Genomic DNA, 9,752 nt, shown 5'->3' with positions numbered 1-9,752 from the left:
AGAGAGAGAGAGAGAGAGAGAGAGAGAGAGAGAGAGAGAGAGAGAGACTTTTTCTATAGGGCCTTTTCCTCCAACTTTAGACAATTGCTTATGTCATTAATAAGAAAGAGTTCTTCTTGAGGCCTCCCTTTCATTTCTAGGACTTAAACATTCAGCCAGTCATTTGAGAGGCTCCTTTGCAATACAATAGCAAAGCTGCTCTGAAACTCAATCTATTCATCCGCAAGGAGGTTGAACTACTGCTTCTCATTCCCTATTGCTGGGAGGTCTCTTTGTAACCCTGAGAAAAATCACTTAACCTCAATATCTTCATCTCTAAGAAGGGGGCTGGGGGCAGAGCCTCTCAGCAGGACTGTTCAGGGAACAAGTAATTGAAATACTTATGAAGTTGTGGCAAAAACAGATCTTAGAGTAGTTGGGGGCGGGGTTGAGAAAAGACAGAAAACCCAGTTGCTTTCACTTGAATTGTTTAGGCTCCTCTCTGAGTCTTTTCAGATAGGAAATTGAAAATAGCCTCAGGTTTAGGGGACTGAGCAGTGAAGGCTGGAGGCCTTTCCAGGGGCTACTTTGTCCCTTGGATTTCTCTCACTTTCACTTCTGCAACAGACTTCCATATTTTTTCCGAGTTATAAGTCAATATGCTATTTTAAGGTTAATTCATTTTAAAAAATATAGTCCCCTATAGATTCGACCAAAATTCTTCTTACAGTAAGTAGCTTCATACTGCTTTTTCTTTTTTCATTCAGGTAAAACTCACTTCCCCTCTCTTTGATGTACACACTGAATATATCTGCACTCTTCATGGGCTCACAGAGAAGCATGGGCAATTGAAAGTTTCCAATGTGGAGAATGTCACCAACCTCCTCAAAGAATATTCATTTTAAATATTACCTTTCCATTTTAATTTTGTGTTATTATTTTTTATGCATATGAGTGTTTTGCCTGCATGTATGTCTGTACACCAAGTGGATGTCTGGTGTCTGCAGAGACCAGAAGAGGGAGTCATATCCCCCTGGAACTAGAGATACAGATGGTTGTGACCACCATGAAGTGCTGGGAATCAAAGCAACATTGTCTGGAAGAACAGCCAGTGTTCTTAAACATCGAGCCATACCTCTAGAACCAAAGAATATTAATTTATGTTGTATATTTTCATCTTTCGGTTCTTTGAGATAGGATTTCTCTGTGTAGCCTTGGCTGTCATGGACCTTCCTCTGTAGACCAAGCTGGTCTCGAACTCACAGAGCTCTGCCTCTGGAGTGCTAGAGTGCTGGGATTGAGGCATGAGTCACAATGCCTGACCAAGAATGCTAGTTTTCAAAATATGACTCGGTTGCTGAGGGCAACATAACTAATAAGTCATGTCTTATTCAATTCAGAAAGGAGTAAGAAGTAGTCTTTGATAGTCCTGTTCATTTATATACTATTCTGCTTGTAGTATATTATATCTCATGGTACATAGTTGATTTATTTGAATCAATTGCAATGAATACATGGCTCCATTGTCTTAAAGGGCTCAGAAAATTTGTTTATGGCATTGCAAAATAACAACATAGATCCAGTGAAATTTCTTATTATTTTCTATATTCCCCATAATACCAGCTATTGTCTTAAAGGTTAACGGTCATTCAACAAATAGATATTGAATGAATAAATGAACCAGCCCAAATTATATGCTATAGTTCTTGTTGTCAAAGACTGTCAATTCTAGTGATAAAGAAAGGAGGAGCAGAACAGAAAAAGGCAATTTCATTTGTAGTATATCAGGTGACAGATATAAAGCAAATTACAAAGACAATATATATTGGATTGTAGAGAAAGGAATTCTCATTCCAGTTCATGGTGATTGTGAAATGACTTTCAGAAAAAGGACAATCTCCTCTGATATGAATGACTCAGTTAATTCTACTTCATGATGAGGGTTAGGGAGGACAGTGTGGTGGAGACTGCTAGTTTTATATAAACCTAACTCCTCTGCTGTCTGGGCTCATAGTCAGTCAGTCTTTCTCAGATTCCTTTGCAGTTGGGCATGCAATATGAAAAAGGCATAGCCATTGGAATGTGACCAGAAGTGAGTTTTATTTATAGACTTAGACCCTAAAAACCCAGAAAGGCTACCCTTTCCCTCTGTCTGGAAAGTACGGTGACATCTATCTAGAGGATGATAGATTCACAAGAAAAAATGGAACCCAGATCATAAAACACTATGTGGTGCGAAACTCTCTCCAACGAACATCCACATTAGACTACTACCATATTTAATAACCTTTTGTTTCATTTGTCTTGACTCATGCTTATCATTTTGTTGCCAAGATACATAATTTCAAAACACCAGGAAACCCAAAACAGTGAGTATTCTAAACAAAGGTATATAGACAAAGTTAGTGACTCAGGTGAGCTGGCACAGAGTCTGTGGGTTAAGAGGTGTTGGCCTTAGTGATAACATAAAGGAGTCAGGCAAAGTAGAAACAGTGTTGAAGGTGAAGACACTCAATTTTTACCAAATCCTCTGACATTAGAGAGCTATTAAACATTGCAAACATGGTGTATGTTTTATACTCCAGGCTTTAGGAAGATTAATTTAGAATAGAGATATATTAAATTAAACAGACCAACATGGATATTATTACTAAAATTTATACAACCCTGTAACAACTCTAGAGATTAGTGGAGGCATACTAACCTGTCATATGACTTGAAATGCTTTGCTGCATTCATTTGGAACCCGCCTATCTATCCTTAATGAATCATAAACATCCCACCAGCAAGTAAATTTTCTTATTTGTTTATGATGGTATTTTCTATACTCAGATAAGCTCTGATATATGGAAGGAAAATTTAAAACATTGGTTGAATGTGTGTTTGTTTTCAGATACATTGGAATAACCATGGAGTATAAAATTTAAAATGTTCATTGGGATGAATGAAAAATATGTTTGGGAAGGAGGGGTAGCTCAATGGTAGACTGCTTGCCCAGCATAAGTGAGGCCTAGGGTTCAGTCCAGACAAATTGAGAGAGGATTTGAAGCATGGGTTTTAAGATAGAACCAACAAATAGATTCGTAACTCAGACAAGAGAAGGAGAGAAATATACAGCACTGAAGATTAAATTAAAAAAAATGCTATTAGTAAGGGAGAGAAAGGGGACTGAACAAATATATACTTAAGTTAGAGCAGATAGAGCCTAGAGAATAGAGTCGGTAGAGACCACAATGAAGACAGTGCTTAGCTGGTACAGTACAGCAGACCTGAGCTTAGATGCCCAGCATCTGTGTAAAATCTAGGCATGGCAGTGGACAGCTGTAACTGCAGTGTTGGGAACAGAGACACAAGAAGGATCCCAGGGACTTCTAATGAGTCAATCAGTTCAAAATGGTGAACTCAAGGTCGAGTAAGAGACTTGTCTCAAAAAGTAAGGTGGAACTCAAGTAAGGAAGGCATGTGATGTTGATTAACATTCATGAGCCCATATATGCTTGCACAGTTACACACACACACAAACATGCTTGCACACGGACACATATGTATACACAGAAAAGAGAGAGGGAGACAGAGAGACAGAGAGAGACAGAGACACATAGAAGCAGAGAAACAGAGAAGAAAAAATTCGACGTGAAGAGAATATCAGCATTTCTACATTGAGGCCATAAAAGCAACTGTAATAACATCATAATTAATCTTCATCTGTTTAAGACAGTAAGAAAAATGAGACCTCCTTTCAGGAGAAGAAGAGCAGTAGAAGGAATTCGAGCATTTGTCCTAATCAGTATGTAAATGATTCACTAGATAAGTCAATAAACACTAGAAAATCTAAAACCAAGTACATGGTTAATAGCAAGTTTTCCAAGTACAATTTGCCTTAAAATAATTTATTTAAATGCCCTATAAATATGAAGAAACTTCTACTCTGACTATATGATTTGATGTTTTTACTTTTTTTGCAGTATTCTAGATTCCTTTGAATTTCTGCTTTTTTAAAAATCTAGACTTTATTTTAATCATACATGTGAACAAACTTATTGTCTGTGGTTTTCTTTCTCTGATGAGAAGCCCAATAATTTGTTTATTATTTGTTTATCTTCTTCAGGTAAATATCTATTCATAGCTCTGTTCATTTTAAATTGTATTATCTCTATATTATTGGTTTTGAAACCAAGTATAATCATTGTTGGTACAGGAATTTAGATAGCCACTCTTGTGGCAGGTCAATAGATCCGCCTTTAATTTTAAATAGTGGGCACTCACTGTTGTATTATAGACTGTCAGGCATCTTACAAGATAAATCTTTATCTAATAATGATGCTCGAGTTGTAGTATAAGGGCTCCATTGAGGAGAGAGATGATGGTTCAAGGTGACTTGATAATACAGCACACAAATAGTTACCGTATTTGAGGCCAGTCTTGGTACAGAAATTTTCAACATAAATTTCTTAGAAAGGTATAAGGTAATAGGAAAACATGACTATGGTTTTCTAAACGTGCAATTTTCCCCAAGTAGATGTACTTTTAGGTTTATTAGGGAAAGCTAAATAGAAGTTACTTCATGCTTTCATGCATATTTACATATAATGCAGATTCTGAAAACCTTTTTCTTAAAAGAAGAAGAAGAAGAAGAAGAAGAAGAAGAAGAAGAAGAAGAAGAAGAAGAAGAAGAATGCACTTTTCCCTTTGAAATTTGTAGTTTAACAGTAGCATTTTCCATTCTGGAGTTGGAAGAAGTCAGGCTTTGTTTAATTCCTCCTTTGCTTATCCCGCCTTAAATGTATAGTTTTCTTTCCGAGTTTGCTCGCTATCAAAGTTGAAACATCTGTTTCTTTTGTTTATGCCAACAGATCTCACAGGCACTTGGCTTTCACAGAAACCGTTCATGCAGATGCCAGCCGGGTGTGGGCAATTAGTTGTGTAAGTGCCAAGCAAGCTCACACTCTGTATACTTATGGATAATCATTTCTACCCCACCTACAGGTCTCTTCTCTTTATCTTTTTTCATCTTTAGTGTGTAATTAAGCCTCTGTACTGCATCCAGAACAATGTTTTATAGTATGAATAAGATTCTCAGAAGGGATGAAAATCTGTGTAATTTTAAAGTCCCTCAACCCCTCATTTAGTAGATTTGAGTAGACAATGGATTTCAGAGGGATTCTCAGCACTGAGAAATACATTTAAGAAAAAAATGAGAGAACTACTCTCAGCAGCTACGAAAATCCCTGCCAGGGCAGCATTTCTTATGTTGAATAAAATCCTGGGTTAACTATGTATTGTAGCATTTTGCAACAGAAAAGACACTTCAGCTTTCTTATTGCAAAACACCTCAGGGCCCAGTAAATTAAAAGTTCCCTGCAGAGCACACAGTATTATTTGTTTTGTATTAGAATGACAAGAATACAGTTAACCATCACAACTGAATAGTTACAAAGATATCAAAAATTAACTCTGTAATGGTGGATTTTCATGATTAAATTGACTTGAATCACCACAAAGACTTCTCGGGTGTAGATGACTGTGGGCAGTACTATTCTGTTCACTGTCTTGGGTCTGAAACTGAATAAAAAGAAGGGGGGAGGAGAGGAGATAGGGAAGGAAGGAAGGGAGGATGAAAGGAGGAAAGGGAGGGAGAGAGAGAGAGAGAGAGAGAGAGAGAGAGAGAGAGAGAGAGAGAGAAAGCGAGAGGGAGAGAGAGAGAGAGAGAGAGAGAGACAGACAGACAGACAGACAGACAGACAGAGAGACAGTGAGATCAAATAGCTAAGTAGCAACTCTCACCTCTCTGCTTCCTGGTCTATCCAGATATGAGGAGCCCTAGTCCCATACTCCTGACACTATGGGCTGTATCCTGTCTTAACTGTGATCATACCTGGTATGCCTTCCTTGCTACCATGACCTATATATTAGTCAGCATTCTCTATAGGAACAGAAGGTATAGAATGAATATGGGGTTTAGATTAATATGTGTAGTACTATTCCACCCATGGTTTGGGCCTCAAATTGTATAAAAAGGAGAACAGGGAGAGGAGTGAGAGTGGGAAGGATAGAAAGAAGAAGTGAAAAAAAGAAGGAGAAGGAGAAGGAGAAGGAGAAGGAGAAGGAGAAGGAGAAGGAGAAGGAGAAGGAGAAGGAGAAGGAGAAGGAGAAGGAGAGAGGACATTGCTTTTTGGTCTGCCTACATAAGAGGAATCCTAGTCCTACTCATGTATACTTATACATATACACATACACATATGCATACGCATACACATACATATATTCACATATATGTCTATAAATGAATGAATATTATATATAATATTGAATATGTAATAGTGGATATATGTTCATCTATTATATATTGATTCATTCAAATATATTCATTTATATATATGATAATATAATAAAGAGAACAAGCAAGCTGCTCCCCTCCACCCCCTGGCCGGGAGTGAACTCAGCCTGATCCTGCAGGCAGCACAGAGTTCTTGAGTGGACCTGGAGGCTGGTGTCTCCATTCGGGGGTTTCCAGATGCCACCTGGAGGCCCGGTCAAACAGAGATTGTGGGTGTGTGAGTGCTGCACTGTGAGAAGTGGCCAGCCTGCAGAGGGAGACAAGGGGGGAAGAGGGAGCTCTGGCGCCATGCCTTGCGGGAAGTGCTCGCTTATTATACTTGCTTGAATGGAAGGCTGCTGTTTGAAGATGTGGACCCTGCCATGATGGCAGGCCCCAATGACACAAGGAAGTCTGGGGTTCCAAGAGTTTTATTGACATGGTGGATGATAGATGATCTGGATGTGCACTCCCACTTAAGCCAGTATGGGCCTGACTTAAATAGGGAGGGAAAGGAAGAGGAGGGTCACTTAATCAGCTATGCCCTATGGCCTTTAGGTATCTCATTAATATGGAAATCTCTTGAGATGAAGCCGGTAGTCATGCCTGTAGCCCTACATGACTGCAAGGCGCAGATCAATGGAGATCTTGGCCATGTGTCAGGAGCCTGGGTTCTGGGGGTGTGACTGAATACCTGCCATTGTCCCATCAGGGTGGGGGTTCCAGGCCTGTGCCCAGCCAAGAACCAAGCTATCATTTCATGGCCCCATACTCAGTAAGGACAAAGTGTCATTTCTATGGAGGAAGTGGTTCAATGTAGCCAACCTATCACCAGACCATTGGCTGGTCGCCTGGAGCATTGATGCCTTATCTGAGGCTCCGGGTTGGTCTCTGATGTTGACAGACCTGTTGCTCAGCAGGAGCTACAGCCATGTCAACCTTGGTGGTGGTAGTACTTTTTATAGAGCCCATGTGTAATTTCAGTCGTTGCTGTCATGCCACTTTGTTTACGGTCCATTGGGCTGGGGAATGACAGAAGTGCCTGGGGAAAGAGTCCACAGAACAGGTAGCCCCATCTACTTGATTACTGAAAACTTCTGCTGAAGTTCTTTGAATGAGAACTTACATGAGAGACAAGATACCTTCACATGTTTTGCTCATTTGGAGAGATCAAATACTCCACATACTTCTTCCCCAGTTCTATTTCTCACCAGTTTCCCAATCATGTTCTTCCCAAGCCCCTGACTATCTTGCCAATCCATTGGCTAAAGATCATGAATCAGTGAACATCAGGCCATTTTTCCTGATGTATGACCATGTGAACTGCCTGAAGTTCTACTTATTGTGAAGATTTCCATTTTCTGGTGTCTTTTAGGGTTTTCCCATAAAGAGGTTGTAATTTTGCAGCTGAGTAGAGCCTGCTTTATGTGCAGCCCTCGCCTTTCCCCCTCAGTTGACTATAGGACACACCCAATGAAGTTATATGTGCATGCTTGGCAGCAGATGGCTTTGTAACTGGGATAGGAACCATAGGCATTTGGGAAACTTATCATGAAACATGTTTATGCCTTCAGGACATGCTTGGGCCCGATCACAACTCTGTTTAGTGATGGACTGCTTCTGTGCCCATCCTACCTTATAACTTGGTGGGTCAGATAACATTCAGCTCATGATAGGCAATTCAGGTTGCTTGTTAACTTGATGAATCCTTATCAAATGATCAGTTTCCACTAATGCCTAATAGCAGGCCAAGAGCTGTCTCTGAAGGGGAAAATGGTTGTCTGAAGATGATGGTGGGTCCTTCCTCCAAAATCCCAAAGGTCTGTTCTGTGATTCATCTATAGGGCTTGCCAAAGGTTTCAAACAGCACTCCTATCTACCACGGCCACTTCAAGTATCACTGGGGTTGCTGAATTGCATGGTTCAAGAGCCTTCAGCTGTTTCCAGTCCCACTCAAAGCTAGTAGCTTTCCAAGTAACTTGGCCTCAGGGCCAGAATAACACACTCAAGTGAAGAAAAATATGCTGTCTCCAGAATTCAAATAGGCCCACAAAGTTGTGTTTCTTGGTGGTAGGAAGGGCCATGTGCAAAAATGAATCATTCACCTTAGAAGAAATATCTCTGCATGTCCACACCACTGGATTCCTAAAAATCCACTGAGGTAAGAGGATTCTTGAATTTTGGCTGGATTTATTTTCTATTCTCTGATACACATATGTGTTACCAACAAGCTACCAAAGTGTTTGTCATGACTCACTTGGTCCAATCAGAATAAGATCATCAAGGTAGTGCACAAATGTGATGTTTTCTGGAAGAACAGATGGTCAAGTTCCCTTTGAACTAAGTGTGACACAGGGCAGGGAGTTAACATATCCTTGAGGTAAAACTGTAAAGGTATACTGCTGGCTCTGCCAACAGAAAGCAAATTACTTCCAGTGGTCCTAATGGACAGGTTTCATGAAAAGAGTATTTCCTAGATCAATAGCTGCATCCCAGGTACCAGGAGAAGTACATGATACAGCAGCTTCAATTGGAATCACTAACTGAGTTTTCAACAGCTATCTGGCATTCTCCATGATCCATCGGTTTTCTGCTCTGGGCAGACAGGAGAATTAAAGTTAGATGTGGTGGGGACCACCACCCCAGCATCTTTCAAGTCCTTGACAGTGGCACTATTTTCTGAAATTCCTCCAGGGCTGTGATACTGGTTTTGATTCACTATTTTCTTTGGCAGAGACAACTCTAAAGGCTTCCATTTAGCTGTTCCAACCATGATAGCCCTCACTCCAAAGGTCAGGGAGCCAATGTAAGAGTTTTACCAACTTCTAAGCATATCTATCCCAATGATAGATTCCGGAACTGGGGAAATAACTATAGTATAAGTTTTGGGACCCACTGGACCTACTGTTAGTCAGAATTCAGTCAAAAGTCCATTAATCCCTTGACCTTCATAAGCCCCTACTTTAACTGGAGGGCTACAATGTTTCTTGGAGTCTATCAGAATCAACATCAATTTAGAACCTGTATCCAATAGAATCTGAAAAATCTGATTGTTTCCTTTCTCTGTGTGTACGTTTACCCTTGTAAAAGTCTAGGTCCCTCTGGGAAGCACTAGAAAAAGGCTAACAGGAAAATATCTTAGCTATTTTGTCAAAGTTCAGCCTCAGGGGAACCTGGTTTTCCCTGTATTCAAAGGGTTCTGGGTCTGCTAATTGATTCAAGTCTGGAAATTGAATCACAGGCTGAGGTTTCCTTTTGTCATGATCCATTATAGCCTTTCTTCCATTATTTGAGAAGTTTTCTGATTATACAGACCAAATAAAACAGAGTAGGCTGAAGAGAAAATCTCTTGTGTACTGTGTGGGATCATCAATAAAAAGCGAATGGCCTATTAGCAAAATACAGGGAGTAAGAGGTGATTGTTCTGCAGAGAGAGAGAGAGGGAGAGGGAGAGGGG

General features: G+C 40.0%; 1 protein-coding gene across 1 annotated transcript in view; it reads right to left on the bottom strand.

Annotated features, from left to right (window-relative positions):
• LOC114611047 overlaps positions 1-9,752 on the bottom strand; it is a 124,762-nt gene that overhangs the window by 67,464 nt on the left and 47,546 nt on the right. The window lies entirely within an intron of this gene.

This window comes from Grammomys surdaster, unplaced genomic scaffold (assembly GCF_004785775.1).
Source record: "Grammomys surdaster isolate TR1022 unplaced genomic scaffold, NIH_TR_1.0 126076, whole genome shotgun sequence".
In the NCBI taxonomy this organism is placed as follows: domain Eukaryota; kingdom Metazoa; phylum Chordata; class Mammalia; order Rodentia; family Muridae; genus Grammomys; species Grammomys surdaster.
Note: the sequence above shows the minus strand (reverse complement) of the source record. Positions and strands in the feature narration are given on the sequence as shown.